This window comes from Anas acuta, chromosome W (genome assembly GCF_963932015.1).
Source record: "Anas acuta chromosome W, bAnaAcu1.1, whole genome shotgun sequence".
In the NCBI taxonomy this organism is placed as follows: domain Eukaryota; kingdom Metazoa; phylum Chordata; class Aves; order Anseriformes; family Anatidae; genus Anas; species Anas acuta.
The window spans coordinates 19,534,311-19,553,900 of NC_089016.1; the positions used below are offsets into that span (position 1 = coordinate 19,534,311).

At 46.9% G+C, this 19,590-nt stretch overlaps 1 long non-coding RNA gene across 1 annotated transcript; it reads right to left on the bottom strand.

Annotated features, from left to right (window-relative positions):
- Positions 1-16,480: 16,480 nt before the first annotated feature.
- On the bottom strand, positions 16,481-17,335 carry LOC137847164 (uncharacterized). Its single transcript, XR_011090819.1, has 2 exons — positions 17,137-17,335; positions 16,481-17,036 (listed from the first exon to the last, which is right to left on the bottom strand). It is a non-coding gene; the product is annotated as an uncharacterized lncRNA (long non-coding RNA).
- Positions 17,336-19,590: the final 2,255 nt, after the last annotated feature.

Here is a 19,590-nt window from a genome sequence, read left to right on the forward strand (position 1 = left end):
GCTGGGCCGGTGAAGAGAGGGATACGTGGGTGGGTGATAGGTCCTAAACCCCCTGCAAGACACTCTCACTGGGCAACCAAGGGCTGTGGGAATTGCCACTAGTAAAATTCCCGGATGGGTCAGATAAAATCGAAGACCAAGGACCAGAAAGGGAGCAAATTACCAGATATATGACCAAAAAGTCCATTATGAATAATGATTAGAAATTGGAACAATAGGGGCCCCAGAAAATCAAAGAGTAAATTGAAAATGATCCAGTATTATATGATAGAATGACCAAAAGAACCCTTAAGACCCCCTGTATTTTGATCCACGGAGGACGGGGTCTGTCAGGCTTTGAACATTAATACTAGAATACCCGTGGATCCGGAAAAGAGCAAGCTGAAACATTGGAATTAGAAATTAGAGAGCAATTGATTAAGAATGAATATGTGCTACTGTGCTGTGCTGCGCTTATACCACCAGATAACAGGAGCCTCTCGGGCCCCGAGAACCAGATCAAAAACAACCTCATGGTTCGGACTTTAATCAAGGGGTCTAAAATAAGGAGGACTGTTCACAAAGGGACAGGTTAGGAATATGTATATGTATAGGAATGTTTATGTATATGTAACTCTTTACTAAAGCAAGTTGCCACGTTAGGCGTGCACGACTTTGGTGGGACTACCCGCCCCGTGCTACCCAGAACTGAGTAAATATACCTACTTTACAATCTTACTGATTGTGGAGTCAGCTTTTTGTGAGTCATTTTGGTGAGCCAGGCAGGAGACACTCTGCTCGGCTGCGGGATCAGCTGCAGCGCGGACGCCCCTAGGTGCACCCTGAGTGTTTTTGCTCGGAGGGGACTCCACTCTCGGCTGCTCACCGCAGGAGCAAAGATCTCCTGAAACTGCAGACAAACTGTATGTTTTCAGCTGCTGGAGGGATACTAACTGGAGTGTTAATAATTGTATGTGTTTTTATGTATGTATTTTGTGTTGAAAGTATTTGTGTAAGTGTAAGGGTTTGAAACAAAGCGTTACAAGTCACTTCACGAAGAACACAGTCAGAGACAATACTTGTTTGGTTGGTTATGTGGGAATAGAAATGTTGTTTTTGCAGAGTTACATTGTTTAGAAGGAGGGAATGTGTTTGTGAAGCATCAGATAGATTGTGAACCTGGATTACCCACTCAGTGGGGAAACAGGGGAGGGTCCTGCCATCAAAAGGTATATAAACTGTGTTTTGGAACTAGTAGATGCGCTCTCTCCTGCTTGTGGGGCGCCCGCCATTGCAATCACGAATAAATTACTACTTCACTGAGATCCTCGCCTGAGCCTAAGTTATTGGCTACGGAGTGTTTCTCACAATTTGGGGGCTCGTCCGGGATCCATTCACCTACTGGGGAGCCCCACCGCTGCAGCAGCAGGAAGGCAAGCCCCGCTGATTTCAGCGGTCCTGTGCATCGACGGTGGCGGTTCTGCGGAAAGCTGACAGAGGGCCCGAGACTGGTTAAAGAGGCAGGATCCGTGAAGTAGTGGGGAAAGGAAGAAGGTAGGCACTCCGGGTTTTTAAGAATCGATCCGGTAACTCTGTGCACAGACCAAGGTAAGAAATATTAAGTATTGCCTTGGGGGTCGGGTGATCTGGTGTATGGTAAGCCCTTGCACGGGGAAGTGCTGGCACTACACCAGGGGAATCTGGTGTACGGTAATCCTTGCACGGGGAAGTGCTTGGAAGTACACCAGGGAATCTGGTAAACTCAGGTGTGCGGTAACGCTGGCACGGGGAAGTGCTTGGCAGTACACCCCCATCTTTCAGTACGTTGGTGTGTGGTACACTGCAGAAGGGAAAATTCTGTAGCACATACTGGCGAGGGTTAGGAAAAATGGGAAAATATGAGTTCCAGGGGACAGGGAGATATCCCTGGGGGAGTGCCTACTAATAGTTCTTCCTGAAGAATGATAAGAAATTGGAAACATAATCCCAAAATTAGAGGGATTGTAAAAGAAAAATATTTTTAAAAAAAAGGTTAAATATTGTGTATCAGTCTGGACAAAAGAACCAATTAAGGAAACAGCAGTATTTTGGCCAAAATACGGGTCTGATGAAAATTCAGGCTTTAAATTTATGTGTAAACAAGAAGATTCCTTTTTCAGAGAAGGAGCCAAGTTATGCTCCCTATAATCTTAATATTGAACTGGTGGCAGCAGCAGTCACTCCAGGAAGGGAGACAGGGACTGTAGTTAACACTGTCCCTAAAGAAGGATCGTGCTCTAGGCTCTGGCAAGAATTAGAACAAGGTGGAAGATATATTGAGAATTTTGCCTTCCCTGATACTAACAGTACTAACACTAACTGTGTATTCTCTTAGGTGAACTACCCCCTCCTCCTTACCAGCAGAGAGGTTAGGACTTTTAAGAAGGAGAGGAAGTCTTTATTTGAGGACTCCAACAGCCTAGTTGAACAATTAGACCAGTTCCTACGACCTGATTTATACTCTTGGGGGAGGGAATTATGTCTATAAGTATGTTGTTTACAGGGAAAGAAATGGGAATGATCAGGAGGAGAGCTGCTATACAAGAATGGGAAAGAGCTCATCCTCCAGGACCAGGGGTAATACCGGCAGGGCAGAAATACCCACTTGCCAATCCTGGCTGGAATAATAATAGTGTGCAACACAGAAATCATATGAGAGACTTGGGGTCAGAATGAGAAAGTACTTGGGGATGAGACCTGAGGACCCAGTATCCCAAGGGCTCTTGAAAGTTCATTGTGTGATTAAAGCCTGGCAAAATACGCAGAAAATGCTTCAGAAGGTGGGGGGATGTAGTGAACTGACTGGGGGACCCTCCTGCGGGAGGCCCTGGAGGTGTGTGTCCAGAGGGGAGATAAGAAGGGAAAAAAAAAAAAAAAAAGGAAAAAAAAAAGAGAGTGAAACTAATGGTATTGACAGTGCAGCAGGTAGTGAGGCAGAGCGTTGGAGAAAGAGGAAGAAAATCTTCAGGGGGAGTCAGGGCCAGGATGGAAAGGAGAGGAAGAGAGATGAAGGAATGGCAGGCAAAGAAGGCTGCCTGTGTTGTGGCCCGAGTCCTAGCAGGGACAGGCTTTGATAAGATGTTTTAAGTGTGGCCAGGCTGGCCACTTCGAATAGGAATATCTGGAGTGGAAGAAGGAAGAAAGAAGGAAAAATTGGATGAAATATGCTATATTGATATGTTGTTTATCTTGGAGGGAAAAGGTATGGAATTAAGTTGGACCCTGACTGAGCCTTTGGTGCTGGTATTAGAAAAGTACAGGCTGGAGAAAGATAAAGGAAGTGTTAAAAGGGTTGCTGAAGGTGTTAAAGGTGTGGCATGTAGTATTTAACAGAGCTGTTTGAAGTTGAATGAGCAGGGAAAGGGGATGTAGGCATTATCTAAGTAACAGTCTAGAAGTTTTGGTATATTTGCATATTTGCTGTGGTGTTTGGTCAGTTTCCCAAACATCGGGGAGGGGGACAGTGGGGGGGGAACAGCCTGCTCCACCAGGGGCCTCTGCAGCGGCCGCAGGGGGGCTTCGGCTCCAGCGCCTGGAGCACCTCCTCCCCCTCCTTCTGCACTGACTTTGGTGTCTGCGGGGGGGTTTCTCGCTCTCCCAACTGCTGTTGAGCAGCAGGTTTTTGTTTGTTTCTTTGTTTGTTTGTTTTCGTGGATGTGCTCTCACACGGACTGTATTGTTCATGGCTTGGCTCTGGGCAGCAGTGGGCCCCTTTGGGGCCAGATGAAATTGTCCCTTACCTGCCACGGGGAGGCTTCTGGGTTTTTCTCAGGGGGGCTGCCACTGCAGTTTCCTACCCCCCCCCTCACAGCCCCCGAACCTTGCCATCAAACCCAATACACTGGGGAACAGCTAGGTCATTACTGACTTGTAAAGTATCAGGGATTAAATTAACTAATGAAACCCTAAAAAGTGATGGGGGTAGAAGGGACTGGAATAACAGTGCCACTTTTGGGGGATACCAAGCTGAGACTAGGGGATAAAATGATCACTGGGTAATTATTGTATGTACCTAAGGCAGGGACTAACTTGTTGGGAAGGGATTTGATGATTAAATTGGGCATTCAAATAGTAAATTATTAGACTGGAATAACAGTGTTATTAATGGAGTGCTCTCAGGCCCTGAGAGCAAACGTATATTCACCTCTGACTGGAAAGACCCTGAAATGGGGGCGGAAGCAACAATATAGGTGGACAATTTTACCTCAGGGGTTTACAGGGCCACCTATCTATTCGGGTAAATTCTAAAAAAAGATTTTGGAGCAATTACAACCTCCCAAGGAGGTATTAATGTTACAAATATGTGGATCATTTTCTATTGTCAGGACAGGAGAAAAGAGTTGTGAAGAAAGCTACTAACAAGCTATTCAACTTTCTGGGAAAGCAGGGCTTGGGAGTATTAAAAAATAATAATAATAAATAATAATAATAAATTACAATATGGAGAAAGAGAAGTCAGGTATTTAAGGCATCTAATGTCTGAAGGAAAACAGAATAAATGCAGAGAGGATTCAGGGAATTGTTGAAAATTAAGAAAGAACTAAAAAGTTTTAAAAGAAAGATTTTTTTTAGGAATCAGGAGCCATGAAGTCTGAAGGAAAATGGATACTCCCTGATGGGAGAGAAATGCTGAATAAAGTGATAATGAGGCAAATATCAACTGTTTTACATCAGAAGAGTCATTGGGAGGTGCAAGCAATGTGTGATGTTGTGCTAAGAAAGTATGTCTGTGTAGGAATATACACTTTAGGGAAGCACATATGCAGAGGATGTACCATATGTCAAAAGGTAAATAAAAAGGTCTTCTGTAACCCATCTAGAGGGGGACGGGAGCCAGGGGTTTGACCTTTCCAAAGTATACAGGTAAACTTTACTGAGTTACTTGTTTGTCCTAATTGACCACGTGACTAGATGGGTGTAAGCTTTACTGCAAGGGTTAAAGCAGGCCTTAGAGATTGAGTGGGATTTTCACAGCCCCTGGCACCCCTCCTCTTCTGGGAAGGTGGAACGAATGAATCAGACATTAAAGAAGCAATTAACTAAACTAGTGTTAGAAACCCAACTTCCTTGGGTAAAATGCTTACTCCTACAGGTTTAAACAGCACCAAGAAAGGATATAGGAATTTTACCATATGAGATGCTGTTCAGATTGCCCTATTAGGGCAGAAGGGATGAGATACCACAATTCAAAACAAGAGAGTTTTCTTAAGAACTGTATTCTGGGGTTGTCCTCTTCTTTGTCATGTCTCAGGACCTGTGGGTTGTTGGCTCAAACCCCACCTTTGGAATTCCCCATTCACCACCATCACCCAGGAAACCGGGTCCTGATTTGGACCTGGAAAGAGTCAACTCCGGCCTGAATGGGAAGGACAATTACTAACCACTGAAACAGCCGTAAGAACTGCGGAAAAGGTTGGACTCACTATACTCGAGTGAAGGCATCCGTCGACGCTAGTACCTGGGAAGCTGTTCCTACAAAAGACTTGTTGGAAGTTGAAATCGAAGAGAAAAATCTCATAGTGGACTCTGAGCAGGATAAGAGCTTACAATTGTAAAGTAACCTTTTATTTTCACAGGTAACTAACAACTGTGACTTGTGATTGAGAGAAAGAACAGACCTATAGTGAATTGCAGTGCTCCCAAGGGGGGGTTGTTATAGTAGTAGTGTACATCTTATTTTTTGTATCGATAATTATTTGGAAACCTAAGGTTTAAAAATAATGACAGGGAAAAATCAATTATTAATTTTGTTTTTAGTGATTCTAGGCCTCAGAGAAGGCCTTGGTCAATTGGCAACTTGGAAAAGGCATGACCAGATAATAGCAAAAATAGGATACCCCATCAAAATATGGGTGACTGTGACAGAGGGTTATGTACCACAATCTGTCACGTTTGATGTTTGTGAGGTGTTAGCTTGTGGAGATTTAAATGCCCAACGACAATTGAGCAGAGAGAACAAATAACTGGGAGAGACCCAACAGCCAGATTGAGAATAGCTGTATGGAAACAATCCTCTATTGCCATCAGAGAAAGGGAGAAACTCAAGGAGAAAACAGGAGAGAAAACAGGAGGCCCTCTTTGAAATGTGGCAGTTCAAACAGGGTATGGGGATGTGAATGCCTGGATAGAATGGGTCAAATATACCGTCCAGAGTCTCAACCGTAGCTACTGCTATGCTTGTGCCTCAGGATGACCGATTGCCCAGATAGTGCCCTTCCCATGGGGGTGGACCAAGGATTCCCAAGGGATGCAATATATGATTGTGTTGCAGGAAGCACGGCCGAAAGCATGACAGACACCAGCAGAGTCAGATCATGCTCCATTTTATTGCCCGAATAGCCTAACTTTTATAGAGAACTTAACAGGGGTGGACAGTGTTTCACACAAGATTATTGGTCAAAAGCACTCAGACAAACAACTGCAAGAAAACAACCCCACCTGCAAGAAAACAACCCCTTGTGATTAGCAGTCACATAGACCTTGTCCTTGAAGCCAGCTACTGGTAACAATATTTTTCTGAGTTCCTCAATCGGGCGATGTGGGAACACTGTCATGGGAACTTCTCATAGTTGCCCTGGTAGCTTGGTTTGCTCAGCTACAGCAAGCCATGGGATTTTTGCTGTTTCAAGAAATCCCTCAACAATTCCCCCTTCTTCTTTTGAGCAAACCAAGCCCGACACAGCAGTTTTACAAGTGACTCTTTAGCTATACTTACAACACACAACGATGATTACCACCACCATAAACCAAATTCTTAATCCCCTTGTGACTAAACCCAGCAACCATCTACACCTTGTTTCAAATAAGTCAGTGAACCATTGATTGAAAGGATTGATACCATATTGAATCTTTCTCATATGCTCTTTCAGGAAAGTAATGGATTTGTGAATTGACTCATTATGATCAAAAAGGTTTAAACAGTACATTCCCTTAAAATCCTCACACCCATTCCTTTGGGCCAAAAGCAAGATGTCAATAGCAGTTTGATCCTGTAAAAGCAGATGTCGCAGACTATTTTGATCTGGTAACATCTCCTCAAGTATCTCTGTCGTGGCATAGGCTTGCCTCTCGGCCCAGCATTCCAATTTTTCTAAGTTGTTACGTGCGGCTGCAGATGCCACTCCAGGCACTAAAATTGCTAATGCCGCTCTAGCTGCAACCCCACACAATTCAACATTATCATTGCAATCCGATGCAAGCAATGCCCATTTATGTCTGGTGATCTCACGCCACTGTAGCAAGCTAGGAGCAAATACAATGAGTTTATCTAAGTAACATGGACATCTGACAGCATTTGCAGGGATGCCTTGCCAGGCCCCATCCCCACAAATCAGAAGCACATCAGGAGGCAAGGCCAAAGCTGTACAATTGTTCCAAACACTGTAGTTGTTACCCCTTGTCTCCATGCTATAAACTCCTAAACCCTGCTTAGCAGCGTCATTGTAATCACAGGTGTTATTTGTGTTTTTGTACCGGTATGGCCCTTTCCCAGTTCCTGTAGCAGGATTCATCTGATAGCCACGGCTACGTTCACATTTGTAGCCACCTTTCAGGTTGATACAGATTTGACTACAGATACCAGGGTTTTGACATTCATCAATTCCACAGTTTCTCTTTTCTACAAAGTCAAACCCAGCTGGACAGTCACATTCATTTATGTTGCATTCTTTCAGGGGCTCATCACCCCAGTCCTTGCAGTCTCTCTGCTGGTTACACACTTTATTGATATCTATGCATTCTCCACTTCTGCACTTGAATTTGCCAGGTCCTGAGCACTGAATAACATCGTTACAGTTTGCTTCATCAGTGCCATCCAGACAGTCTCTCACACCACTGCACTGCCTTCTTCCGTGGACACAGTTCCCATCTTCACATCTGAACTGGTCTGGCCTGCAGGTCTGAGAAGGGCAGTTAATTTCATCACTTCCATCCTTGCAATCAGGATCTCTGTTACAGTCTTTTTCACCATTACATTTCCAGGACACCAGGATACACTGGGTTGACTGAGGACCACAGCTGATTTCATTTACCCGACATGTTCTCATATGACACAGATCAGCACTCTCATCAGACCCATTTTCACAGTCCGGATCCCCATCACACTGCCATCTGTTTGGCACACACTGACCACTGTTGCACACAAAGTCAGATTCAGCACACGTCTTCTTCACACAAGCACTCTCATCACTGCCGTCTGAGCAGTCTTCACATTTTGCTCTAGCACTGTCGGCAGCAGTGCACAGGCAGGTGAGGGCGAGCAGCAGGCAGAATGCCCCACAGCACGGCAGTGCCTGCCGCCGCCCTGCACCTATGTCACTTACCCTACTCCTATTACCCGTGCTAGTAGTGTCAGTGGCATCCTCCTGGTACCGTTTGTGTCTTTGCCGCCCCTTACTCTCCCCCTTTTCTTTTTGCCACTGACCATTCACCACAAATGGATGAGACACATGATTACTAGTTAGGAAAGAGAGTGTAACGTCTGCTATACGGCTGCAGGCAGTGCCAGCTGCAATCCTAGAAGCTGTTTGTGAACGAGCCTGCCGGTGGTCATTTGGCAGTGTAATCTGCGTCTCTGCACTCCTGCCCTGCAATAGAGCTAAATCGTCATTAATAGTCCGTAGAATGAGGCAACCCCACGGAATGTTATCCAGAAACATAGTTATAACACCGATCTGGGGACGAATAGTCTTTTTTGCATTGCAAGATAAACCTCTTATAAAAAGAATGCCAAAGAGAAGCAGCACAGCCGCCGCTGCCTCCATGGTTACGTCAGACAGGCTGCAGGGTCCTGATGTCCGCCCCTCTGCTCTGTGCCGACTCGCCACACGGTGAGGGTCGGCTGCCGTTGTCCACTGATGCCTCTGGTCTCCCGTAGCAGCTCGATCTCGGATGTCCCGCATCACACCGTGATCACGTCAATTTCCCGCGGCCCTCCGCAACTCCACGTCCCGCCGCAACTCCGTTTCCCGCGGCCCTCCGCAATTCCACGTCCCGCCGCAACTCCGTTTCCCGCGGCCCTCCGCAATTCCACGTCCCGCCGCAACTCCGTTTCCCGCGGCCCTCCGCAATTCCACGTCCCGCCGCAACTCTATTCCCCGCGGCCCTCCGCAATTCCACGTCCCGCCGCAACTCTATTTCCCGCGGCCCTCCGCAATTCCACGTCCCGCCGCAACTCCGTTTCCCGCGGCCCTCCGCAATTCCACGTCCCGCCGCAACTCCGTTTCCCGCGGCCCTCCGCAATTCCACGTCCCGCCGCAACTCTATTTCCCGCGGCCCTCCGCAATTCCACGTCCCGCCGCAACTCTATTCCCCGCGGCCCTCCGCAATTCCACGTCCCGCCGCAACTCTATTCCCCGCGGCCCTCCGCAATTCCACGTCCCGCCGCAACTCTATTTCCCGCGGCCCTCCGCAATTCCACGTCCCGCCGCAACTCCGTTTCCCGCGGCCCTCCGCAATTCCACGTCCCGCCGCAACTCCGTTTCCCGCGGCCCTCCGCAATTCCACGTCCCGCCGCGAAACCCCGTGTCCCACCGTTTTCCGCGTCTCTCAGCGGGAGTACCGCGTCTCACCGTGAGGCCTGTGTACCGTGTTTCCGGGCCGGTGTCCGGTCTGCTCAAGCGCCGGTCGGATGGGCGCTCCGAAGTCCCGACGGCGCGGCGAGATCGCGGCGCCGCTGGTCCCGGCGCCGCCGGTCCCGGCGCCGCTGGTCTCCTGGTCTACCTGCGTTCGGATGTGCCGGCGCCGCTGATGTCCCGCTGCGCTGCGATGTTTGCCCCGGCGCCGCTGCGATGTCCGTGCTCGGCTGCGATGTCTGCTCCGGTGCTGCGATGTCCTGCTCCGGTGCGATGTCTGTTCAGGTCCTGTCCAGGTCTCCCGCTGCGATGTCCTGTTCAGGCCCTGTTCAGGTCTCAGCCTGTTCGGGCGCCATATGTTGCAGGAAGCACGGCCGAAAGCATGACAGACACCAGCAGAGTCAGATCATGCTCCATTTTATTGCCCGAATAGCCTAACTTTTATAGAGAACTTAACAGGGGTGGACAGTGTTTCACACAAGATTATTGGTCAAAAGCACTCAGACAAACAACTGCAAGAAAACAACCCCACCTGCAAGAAAACAACCCCTTGTGTTTAGCAGTCACATAGACCTTGTCCTTGAAGCCAGCTACTGGTAACAATATTTTTCTGAGTTCCTCAATCGGGCGATGTGGGAACACTGTCATGGGAACTTCTCATAGTTGCCCTGGTAGCTTGGTTTGCTCAGCTACAGCAAGCCATGGGATTTTTGCTGTTTCAAGAAATCCCTCAACATGATTGCATTGTACCAAGAAAAGACTGCCTGGGGAAATGAGGCCTGTAAGTCTCTCTTTGCTGTTTCTTGCATGATAACAATATCGAGGTTCCCCCTGCATTCTCTACAGCTATAGGTAACCATACAGCTTGCCTCTCACGGCAGGGTGTGAGTGCTACCTGGCATCTGGGAGAATTTGCCTTAGGCTACCAAGGACTTGATGGGAAACTGCTCAAGACTAGAGATCCCCAGGGCAGATCTCTGGTGGTACGGTGGAGGGAAGATCTTACGGTCCACCCTACCATCTAATTGGGAAGGCACTTGTGCACTTGTTCAATTAGCTATACCCTTCACCCTGGCATTTGAAAGAGAAACATCACAAATACCCAGAAGAAGTGAAAGAGGCTTAGAAATATCAAATATCAGCAGAGTTCACATGCAGTAGTGGGCAATGTATTTCCAAAAGCTTTGTCTGCAATGGTCAAGGTGACTGCTCCAACCATTCGGATGCTCCAATCTTTGGAGCAGTGTGGCCGCGATGTGGCAATTTTTATACAAAGCAGTTCTCATCTTGGTATTTTGCTTTGCAATTAATCCAAGCGCATGTCTGGTTTTATTAATAACTATTTCTATTGCAGCTAATAACCTAATTATTCTATTAAGTATTTATATTGGGGTCCTATAACCCCAGGATCTTTCTTCTGTCCACGTAGCTGGATCATAATAGGCAAACGCCTTCAATCAAGGGGTTGGGCCTGCTTTCAGGGTCGATTCCGGCTTGTGTTACCGTTCGGCCTGTCAGAGTGATCCAGCTCCTGGAAAACGAATCACAATTTTATATAGGTTAAAAAAAAAGGTTTTTATGTTATTTTCTCGGGACAACCTGACCTTAGTGTGGGAGAAGTCCGGTCGAGGCCCTCTCACTCGGCAGTCAATACCCATAGGGGTTGCCTCCCTCGGTAGACCATACACACCGCAGTGGAGGGTCCAGCCCCGGTCTTGCCTTCTCCCTTTCCTCCCTTCAGGCTTGTCCCCTTTATTTGGCATCCTTAATTCATGCAGAGCCTCGTTGCCAGAATATTAGTTCTTCCTTAGATTGAGTTTCAGTTTCCCAGGAGCGGACTCAGCCCTCCGAGTTTCAGTAGTTACTGGTCCATTTATTCTGGATGCGTGGGTCCCTTTCTGCGGTTCTCACAGCTGTTTCAGTAGTCAGTAAAACAAGGTACAGTCCCTCACATCGAGGATTCAGTGATTCTTCCCTCCCGTGGCTGCTTGTTGAAACACTTTCTTTTTTATCTTCTGACAAGTTAAGCAACAGTTATCTAATTTGCTTTGCCGTATGGCCCTTTCCAGGTTCCTGTAGCAGGATTCATCTGATAGCCATGGCTACATTCACATTTGTAGCCACCTTTCAGGTTGATACAGATTTGACTACAGATACCAGGGTTTTGGCATTCATCACTATCTCCACAGTTTCCCAGCTCGACAGTCACATTCATTTATGTTGCATTCCTTCAGGGGCTCATCACCCCAGTCCTTGCAGTCTCTCTGCTGGTTACACACTTTATTGATATCTATGCATTCTCCACTTCTGCACTTGAATTTGCCAGGTCCTGAGCACTGAATAACATCGTTACAGTTTGCTTCATCAGTGCCATCCAGACAGTCCCTCACTCCACTGCACTGCCTACTCCTATGGACACAGTTCCCATCTTCACATCTGAACTGGTCTGGCCTGCAGGTCTGAGAAGGGCAGTTAATTTCATCACTTCCATCCTTGCAATAAGGATCTCTGTCACATCACCACTTCTTGTAGATACATTCACCTGAGCTGCACTGCACCTCACTCACAGAACACTTCACCGGAGGTGCAGGCTGGCGGCCACACTGCTCCAAAGATTCATCCTAGTGGTCGGAGCAGTCACCTTGACCATTGCAGACAAAGCTTTTGGAAATACATTGCCCACTACTGCATGTGAACTCTGCTGCACTGTTCCAGTGTGTGACCACCCTCCCAGTGAAGAACCTATTCCTGATGTCCAGCCTAAACTGAGGCAGGGCTCAGCTTAACACCATTCCCGCGGGTCCTATCACTGGTGTTTACAGAGAATAGGTCACCTGCCTCTCCACTCCCCCTCACAAGGAAGCTGTAGACCGCGATGAGGTCCCCCCTCAGCCTCCTCTTCTCCAGGCTGAACAGGCCCAGTGACCTCAGCCATTCCTCGTACATCTTCCCCTCTAGGCCCTTCACCATCTTCGTCGCCCTCCTCTGGACACTCTCCAACAGGTTAATGCCCTTTTTGTACTGTGGTGCCCAGAACTGCACACAGTACTAGAGGTGAGGCCGGACCAGCGCAGAGTAGAGTGGGACAGTCACCTCCCTCGACCAGATAGCGATGCTGTGCTTGATGCATCCCAGGATACGGTTGGCCCTCCTGGCTGCCAGGGCACACTATTGGCTCATATTCAACTTGCTGTCAACCACAACCCCCAGATCCCTCTCTGCGGGGCTGCTCTCCAGCATCTCGTTGCCCAGTCTGTTCGTATAGCCAGGGTTGCCCGGTCCCAGGTGCAGGACCCGGCACTTGCTTTTGTTAAACTTCATGTGGTTGGTGATCGCCCAGCTCTCCAATCTGTTCAGATCTCTCTGCAAGGCCTTTCCACCCTCATCCGAGTCCACAACTCCTCCAAGTTTGGTGTCGTCGGCAAATTTGCTCAGAACAACTTCTAGTCCTACATTCCAATTGTTTATAAAAACATTGCAGAGGACTGGCCCTAAAATGGACCCTTGAGGGACCCCACTAGTGACCATCCACCAGCCAGATGTGGCCCCATTAACCACAACACTTTCAGCCCTGCCTGTCAGCCAATTGCTCACCCATCGTATGATGTTTTTGTTTAGCTGTATGCTGGACATTTTGTCCAGTAAGATCCTATGGGAAACAGTGTCAAAAGCCTTGCTGAAGTCCAAAAAGATCACATCATCTGGTTTCCCTTGATCGACTAGATGGGTGATCTTATCATAAAAGGAAATCAAATTTGTTAGGCAGGACCTACCCTTTGTGAACCCATGTTGGCTGGGACCAATGACTGCATTGTCCCCCAGGTGTGCCTCAATAACTTCAAGAATCATCTTCTCCATAATTTTACCAGGCACTGACGTGAGACTGACAGGCTTGTAATTGCCAGGGTCTTCTTTCTGACCCTTCTTGAAAATTGCCAAAACATTTGCCAGCTTCCAGTCTACTGGGACCTCTCCAGATTCCCAAGATCGTTGAAAAATAATTGAGAGAGGTCCCACGATGACATCAGCCAGCTCTTTAAGCACCCTGGGATGAATCCCATCTGGACCTATGGACTTGTATGGATCCAGGTGGAGCAGCAAATCCTGCACACATTCAGGGTCGGTTGGGAGTTTGTCATTCCCACCATCATGGTCCTCCCGCTCAGGGCACCCCGGGTCCCGAAGCCCATCATCAGTGTTGAAGACAGAGGCGAAGAAGGCATTAAATGTCTCTGCCTTGCCTATGTCATTGTCTGTGAGGAGACCTTCCCCGTCAAGTAGCACTTGAATTATTTTCCAATGAAATTATCCTAAGGATTTTTTTTTGAGCTGAAGAGAAAGCATGTGCTCAGTAAGTGAGTTCACCCACAGATTTCAGGGTCCTTAAATACTCATTGACACAAGAGGTGATGACAGCTCTGCAGGAACCTTTATGGGTCTCTCAGGGTTGTTGTTTTTTTAAGCCTGTGTATTATGGATTTCCGTAACAGATGTTAACAGCTCAAAACATCTTAATGCCTATTGGATTAAATAATGTACATGTTTTAAATTGCATGAAGTCTCTCCCACTGGGGTAATGCTATCCTTTCCACCTTTACTTTTTAAATGAAAATAAAAAATGTATTACAAAAATTACCAAAGAAATGGCTAAAATCCACCCCCAAAGCAACACAGAGGTTGGGCTGAAATTCTGTTTAGCTCACTCCTCCTAGAGCTCCTGGGGCAGATCATAACAGAGAGGGAATGGGTATAACCACAAGCACAGCCAGGAAAGGCCATCATGAAGAATGGTACACTGGGACAAAAGCACAGGTTAAATCAGTTAAACATAAGGTCTCTGATGCTCCTGCAGCAATTCAGTCAGTGAATTGGCTGATAGTCTGGGTCAGAGCTTTGATGGAAAGAATAAAAGGATTGAATGAACCAACCCATCACTATGAGTAGGGTCCATCCAGCTGTGGTAGGGGACAGCCACAGAACACAGCACATCCGCACCTTCAGGTGATCCCTCTGGGATTCAGGACCTCATGTTCGGGTGGGGATGTCCACCCTGATGTCCCTGTGTGGTCGGTCAGGCTCAGGAGCATGTGGTTGTTGCAGCAGAGCAGGAGGTATGGACCCAGCCCACTCAGCACAGGCAAGACCAGAGCCCAGTCCCCAAATTCCTCTTATGGGAGCTAGTGCCCTCCTTGGACACCCATTTTGGGGGGCTCTTCTGCAAAAACCAGGGATTGCTTTGTTAAAAGTTTGGCTGTCACTCATGCATTAAACATGGGTCTAAAAGTGTTTATTAATGCCCTGTTGATAGCTAACAGTGAAGCACTGCTGCATCCCGTCCCCCTAATATGCAAACAGTGGTGATTAAGCACCAGATTAAACATCTTCATTAATATTTAAAAGGCTGGTTTTGAAAGTTTCCTGTACTTTTACACTAATAGCCCCATTAAAACCTGTTTACAAGCCAGTCATGAGAGTGTGAGGAATGTTTTAACAGTTCGTGTCCATAAAGAACAGTCCTGTCTGCCTCTGGGCCCTGCACTGGCAATTTAATTCTTGAACCACAGATGCAGTGTGTCCCAGTCTCCCCCTCATTCTAGTCAATTTATCACGTCTTCAGAAAATACTCCTCAAATTTATGAACCTGTTAACTTTTGTTATTCTGAACTTCTATTTCTAACAGTTACAGCCTTTTTTCTGTCTTCTTTGAGATTAATTTAACACTGCTATAGGTGTGACTGTCCCTGTGAATGGCTGGTGAAGAATGTTTTAATTACTGAAGTGTCAAAAAGAAAGCTATTTGTGTTTGTATGAAGTCTTTGATGTCTGGGGGTTTCAGAACAACTGATAACAACTAGTGACTGTTATGGGATACTATGCAAGCCTCTGATATCTGGCCAGGTGGCCAAGAGATTAAGAAGAAGAAAAAAAGAAGCTGAAGGACGGCTGGGAGACAAGACCTGCAAGGAATGTTCTATAAACTTGGGACGGTGCCAAGGGAGTACAAAGGGGAAGGACAAGAAAAAAACTTGGAGAGGAAGACTACGAGCCTTCAGCATGAAAGACCCCTAGAGACCCCCAGAGGGACCACCGGAGACTGATGCGCATGCTCCAGTAGGAGGGACTGGACCCCGGAGCTAATTATAATAACCTGTTTTTTTAGAAGTAGTAATGAATATGTATTAGTCTAGGAGCATAAAAATCAGCTGCTTGATGTAACTGGTGTGCGTCCTGGTGGAGCAGAGACTCCCGGTGCACCCAGCGCTGTTTGCTTACCTCTATTCTTTTAATAAATCCTATTTTTTTTATTCAATCCTAATTTGAATCCTGAGCCATTTCTAACAAGAGTAACTGTGTGCGCTTAAAACATGAGAGAGTTCCCCTAGAGGAGTGCTTTAACCACGTGAGAATGGCAGCTGATCAATAGAAATCTTAAAGTAAGACTGTCTGCCTAAACTCAATGGAAACAACCCTTATAATATAGATATAAAGAGCTGGCAAGTGCCCAACTGGTTAATTAGGGAGGTAAAACAGTAATAATAACAATAATATTTGCTTGAAGGTCCAGCTGCCCTGGTCCTGGGTGTCTGGCTGCCACAGGACTTCTCAGAAGCTACCTTAAAGATGCTAACAGCAGCCAGGAAAAGGCCAGAGAAAGTTTTAAATAAACTTATCAGCTTGGCATTTCCTGGATCTTCTTGTCTTTTACACATCAGCCCCTGGTAGCTGTCGTGGTTCCGCTCGAGTGGGCAGCCGAGCTCCACCACAGCCGCTCTCTCACTCCCCCTCCTCAAAGAGGAATGGGGAGAAAATATGTGAAAGGGGCTCAAGGATTGAGATAAGGACGAGAAAATCACGCAATAATTAGTGTAACGGGCAAACCAGACTCAGCATAAGAAGACAGATAGTAAGATTTATTGCTCATTACTAACAAGCTAGAGAAGTGAGAAACAAAGGAAAGAAACCAAAAGCGCCTCCCCCCCCATCCACCCTCTTCCACCTCCTCCCCCCGAGCGGCGCAGGGGAACGGGGGAATGGGGGTTATGGTCAGTCTACAGCACTTCTTCTCTGCCGCTCCTTCTCGGTCACTCTCGTCCCCTGTGCTGTGGGGTCCCACCCACGGGATGCAGTCCTTGACGAACTGATCCGGCGTGGGCTTCCCACAGGCAGCAGCTCTTCCAGAACTGCTCCAGATATGGGTCCGTACCACGGGGTCCATCCCTCAGGAGCAAACTGCTCCAACCTGGCTCCCCTACGGGCAGCAGCTCCTGCCAGATCACCTGCTCCTGCGTGGTCTCCTCTCCACGGGCTACAGGTCCGGCCCGGAATCTGCTCCGGCAGGGGTCTTCCACAGGCGGCAGCCTCCGTCGGTGCAGGGCCACCTGCTCCACCGTGGTCTCCTCCACGGGCTGCAGCGTGAAACCCTGCTCCACCGTGGTACTCCATGGGCTGCAGGGGGACATCCTGCTTCACCATGGTCCTCACCACAGGCCGCAGGGGACTTCTGCTCCGGCGCCTGGAGCACCTCTCCCCCTCCTTCTTCACTGACCTTGGCACCTGCAAGGCTGTTTCTCACTCCCTTGACTCTCCCGGCTGCTGTGTGCCGCAGCGTTTTTTTTCCCTGTCTTAAATATGCTCTCACAGAGGCGCAAAACAACATCGCTTATTGGCTCAGATCTGGAAAACAACGGGGCCCTTCCCAAACATGGGGCGGCTTCTAGATCTTTCTCACAGAAACCACCCCTATGGCCCCCTGCTACCAAACCTTGCCACGTAAACCCACTACAGTAGCACACAGCCAGAGCCTACAATGGGGATGCATACACTGCATGATAGCTATCAATAATTCATACGATCTGCATGTTATGTAGGAGTACAGTAAAATAAACACAATTCATACATATAGGGTGTAAATATATATTTGAATGGGTAGGCATATTCAATCTGTTGCTGTAAATCCAAAATTTAAATCTGTGGCACTGAATCTCTCTCTGAGTCTCTTACATGGAGACTACTCTCAGCCCGCTCTCTGTAAGTCACCAAACATTTTGCTGCCATCACTTCGTTGCCTTGTTGTGAGCTTGTAGTGGTTTTACCAAGCTAGGCAGCTAAACACCACAACTGCTCTCTCACTCCCCCTCCTTAGATGAGGAGGGGAAGAAGTAAAGTAAAGAACAACTCACGGACTGAGATAAGGATAATTTAATTAAAGGGAAAAAATAATTATTATTAAGGAAAGATTATTATTAACTAAACAATTTAACTAAAGGGGAAAAAAAAAAGAAAGAAAAGGGAGGGGGAAAAGGAAAATAAATAAATAAATAAACAAACAAATAAATAAATAAATAAAAGCTATGTGGACGTGCAGAGGAAAGAAATTACTCTCTACTTCCCACAAATGACTGATACTTGACCACGTCCTTGAAGCAGGGCCTCAACGCACGTAGCTGGTGATCGGGAGGAGGACTGACATTTTCACAATGACAGCCCACCCCTCCCCTCTTCTTCCTTTTTCCACCTTTTATTGCTGAGTGTGACATCACATGGTATGGAATATCCCTTTGGTTGGTTTAGATCATCTGCCCTGGCGATGTTTCTCTTCTCACTTTTTTTGCCCACCCCCTAGGAGGGTTAGAAAGAGTCCTGATGCTGTGCCAGCACTGCTCAGCAGCAGACACAACACTGGTGTGATCCCACTGCTGTTCCAGCTACAAGTGCAGAGCACAGCACTGTATGGGCTGCTGCAGGGAAAGTTAACATCCCAACCAGACCCAGTACAGAGCTGAAGGGCCATGAGCAGCAGCACAGCTTCGTAAAGGTGTTCGAGTTCAGTATAGGAGGTCAGAGCTTAAACACCATGAAAAATCTGGTCCTTTGTCTGTTCTGGTGCTACCGAGTGCACTGCAAAGAAATCTATTGACATCAGTGGGCTTTGGATTAGGCTCTTGCTGCGTTATTAAGTGAATTATTGATTATTAATAGTAACATAACAGAAATCACATGTTGCCTTATTCAACCATTCAATTTTACCTTATGCATGGGTTTTTGAAAACACAGTTGCTGAGTTTAAATACAACTGTGGATTGATTGTTCAGCCTCCTCACTCATTGCCAATGAGAGTATGCTTACATATGGGTGCCCAGTTTTAAATTAGTATTGATTGACTGAAATTCATGCCATCTGCTTCAGTTTAACTGTTTGTCAAAGCTAGAGATGTCAATAAAACTGGACTGAATTTTGAACGGTATTAAAACTTTCTGGAGCCAAGGTAATCATGATGGAAAAAAGTAATAAATGGCTGGAGACCTTACAAACTTGGGGTTTTTCCTACTGCTGTGAAACCTTCTGGAGATATGGGTGTTTAGATCCAATGTTAAAAGACAAGAAGAGCTGCTAATGGTCTTTCCTTTCCTTTGCCTGCAGGAAATATAAATAAGCCAAGTAGATGCTCCAACTTGGACCTTCTTAAACCTTGGCCAAAGGAATGCCTTTATAATGTTTCTTCAGATAATGAGGTCTGGGAAAGTGCCTCCTCCTCAAGCAAGCAGAGGCCAATTGCATGTCCAGGTGATCCTGAGTTTGTCCCCATGGGACCAGCACTTGCCTGTCTTGGCTCCCCAGAACACACAAACATCTGCCTTGTCTGCAGGAGAAGTGGCACTTGGCAGATTTGAGAGAAGGAAACAGCAGGGTGGGTCTCACAATGCTGTGTATTATTTTGATTTTAATTCCTGAGGCAGGAATTCATGGGATAAGAGCAGAGCCCATTGTCCAGCCATCTGCAACCTCACTGTATCCCAGTGCAACTTTTTATCCCAGCAACTTTTATTGCACTTTTCCACTTATTCATGATCATGATTATTTACTTACCCACTTGTTAGTGCACTTAGTGCAAACTGAAGTACAATGAAATTAAGGCACTGAGCCTCCAAAATATTTTTATCCAATTTCTAAATGATTTCTATGAGAATTTGTCCTATGGGTGAATCTGTATCTCCCAAAT